This window comes from Mus caroli, chromosome 9 (genome assembly GCF_900094665.2).
Source record: "Mus caroli chromosome 9, CAROLI_EIJ_v1.1, whole genome shotgun sequence".
In the NCBI taxonomy this organism is placed as follows: domain Eukaryota; kingdom Metazoa; phylum Chordata; class Mammalia; order Rodentia; family Muridae; genus Mus; species Mus caroli.
The window spans coordinates 49106378-49109685 of NC_034578.1; the positions used below are offsets into that span (position 1 = coordinate 49106378).

At 41.2% G+C, this 3308-nt stretch overlaps 1 pseudogene; it reads left to right on the forward strand.

Annotated features, from left to right (window-relative positions):
• Positions 1-1799: 1799 nt before the first annotated feature.
• Positions 1800-3308, forward strand: part of LOC110302341 — a 126596-nt pseudogene continuing 125087 nt past the window's right edge.

Below are 3308 nucleotides of genomic sequence, written 5' to 3' on the forward strand. Positions count from 1 at the left end.
TCGAGAACTAGACAAAGCAAGAATCGGTTTCTGGCCTAAAGGAGCTGAAAAAAGCTTTCTATTTTTCAATCATTAATTGCAAATTAATACCGAATTAATTAGCTTTGGAGGGAATGTGTGGCAGAAAAGTGAAGAAAAACATCTGCACAAAACAGAAGCTCCAATTACCAGGCTCCTGCTCACTCGGTCTCGGTCACGAGGCGCCAGGCACAGCTGCAGCTGGGAGCCTGTGCCTATTTTGCATTTTACCATTGACATATTGTGGCTTATGAATACTTTTTTTTAAATCTGCCTAGGTCATTTTCTTAATCTCTCTGAGTCTGTTTCTCACATGTAAAATTGAGTCAGCATTATTCCTTTCATCTAGTACCATCCTGGGGTCTTAATAGGGCTAAGATACTCTTTACATTAGAATAAGGTTAAAAGACAGAGCAACAGAATCTGGGTGCTAGGTATTGTGATGGTAATGGAGACTGCCATTACCAACGCTTTGTTACATGCACAATCCTTTCGGTAGGCTTACTGCATCAACAACTACTGCCTGTGTCCAACTCTATCCCTATACGTGGACTGGCCAGCATCTTTCATCCTTTAGCTAGCTCATGTTGATACTGAGAAATATAAACTACAGAAAGGTGAGATTTGTCTTCTCTTCTCTTTAATTCCCAGGGGGTATTTGTTTTTTGTAGTGAGCTCGTAATGATTGTTTACAGTGAAAAGGCCTTGGAAGGTCTCACTCGTTCTGAGATTAGTCATGCAGCAATTATACTATTCATGTCAATCTGCTTTATGATAATGTATTATAAACTATTCTAAACCTGCTCAACAGAGTACAGTATAATGCTTGCAATCTTCCTCAGATCCCCCTCTGGCTAAGATATCAATTTAGTTCCTTGATTAGAAAAAGCCGAAGAAGAAGGTCCCTTTGAGAAGACATAAACAAAGTACAGAGAAGTCAGAATCTAAAAGTGCATCAGAGCTTGTCATTTAAGTGTGAAGAATCACAAAAGAGAAACGGTTGGTTTCTCTTACATTCTAGAGAATGCCATTTATCTTGTACAAACACTGTCCACACAAGCCCCTGAGCTGTGGATCTGGTCAAAAGGGAAGAGATCTACTCAGGTTAGAGCTATCCCGTCTCATACCTGATCTCATACCTGGTTTTAGATTGGTAGTAGATGAGTCTTGCAATCCATGAGCCACTTATTTTAGAGTTTCTCATGTGGGTACACTGTATTGTAGTATTTTTCCTCCCACCTCTCCCCATCTAATGCCTCCTACCCTCATATATTCCCCTTTCAACTCATGCCTTTTCTATAATTACAAACACGTGTGCACACACACATATATACATACACTCACACACATATGTACACATACCCATGCTCATAAGTACACACATATACACACATCTACACACTCACACATACATATATACGTACACACTCACTCACACATATGTATCCACACATACATAATTCATTCATATACACATATGTACACAAGCTCACAATTACACTCCCTCACATGCATATGTACACACACTCATACTCACCTACATCCCTACTCTCTCTCTCTCTCACACACACACACATAAATACACACATATATGTTTCTATACACATATACACACTCACACATACATACATATGTACACACATACTCTCACATATACTCTCTCACATACATATGTACACATACACGCTCACATACTCACAACACACACATGCACGCACACACACACACACACACACACACACACACACACACACACACACATCTACTGGATCCAATCACAAATGCCGGTATGTGCATATGTTCAGTGAATGCTGATCACTTATGCTCAGGCAACATATCAAGATGCTGGTCCCTGAAGAAACCAGTCTCCCTCAGCCAATAGCCATTGACTGCCTGTAGCTCTTCAACTAGTGGTGGGGCTTTGTGACCCTTTCCTTCATCCACATTGACATATCCACCGGTATGGTCTTGTGCAAGCAACCATATTGCTTAGAGTTGCTCAAAGTCTTTAAAAAATAATTTGAATTCTATTTATTATTATTTGGGTTCTCCATCCAAGCATGTGTGCTCACAGCTCACACACACACACACACACACACACACACACACTCAGGGTGAAGGGGCAAAGAGTATGGTTTGAATGAAAATAAGCTCAAGACAAAATGTACTCCTTGGCTTTCTGTAGCTGAGTCTCCTTTTCATTTCACAAGACCTTATGACCTTATGCAGAAGTCATAACTGCATAACCAGAGTAAGAAATTTTGTCATTGACATGTCTATGGTATGCTTACAGCTAGCCTATAAAATTAAAAAACTTGCTAGTTGTGTGAGAGGCACTTTACATCCTCAGTGCAAGGTCTTCTCTTATTTATTCCCATTTGCCTTTCAGATACAATTTGAGCATATCACTTGCATATGAGTAAAGTAAAAGCTGGCGAAAGCGAGAAGACAGATTCATGTCCTACACCTTGTTAATCTGGTTTATGGAACCACACATTTGGGCTGGGGAGTTAGACCAACAGTAAGCGTGTTTTCTTGTGAGCATGAGGACAGGAACTCAAGTTCAGAATCCATGTTTAAAACAAATAGCCAGGCATGGTGGGATACACTTGTGAGATCAGCTGGGCTTGCTGGCCGGCCACCCTAACATACCAGACAAGCTTGAGTGCTTGGAAAACTGTTACAGAAAGAGAACTAGGTAAGAGCAGCTGAAGAACAGCTCTCGAAGCTGTCCTCAGGTCTCCACACTCATGTATGTGTGCACACACACCTGTTCTAATATATGTGCCCGCACATACAAGAACACACACCTATAATTAAATTGAATAAAACTTAAAAGCAAGCATCAAGACAATAGCGAAGGGATGTTGCTAGAGACAGGTTAAAAAAAAAGCAGCACTTTGGGAGCAAAGAGTTGAGTGCATACAGTCGAACCCAAGCCTGCCGGGAACTTGGGCTGCTTAGGTAACAGAATTTTAAGACCCACCTCTGTTATTTCCAGAGAAGAGAGGACTGGTGTCACCAGTCATCTGAAAATACCAGATGATACAAGGTAGTTCTATTTTTAGAACTGCAATGTAACCACGAGACTTTACAACAGAATCCAAATGTGTTTTGTTCGAAGATGCCACAACCAGTCACGACTGGCTGGCACTGCAAAAATTGAATGTCACAGCAAAGGGAATTACCACAGTGAGAGAGAGCTAAGGGAACAGTTGTACTGTCACTGATGGCTGGTTGGTGGCCCCAAGAGCAGAGGAGGAGTGTGTATGTATGTGTGTGTGTGTGTG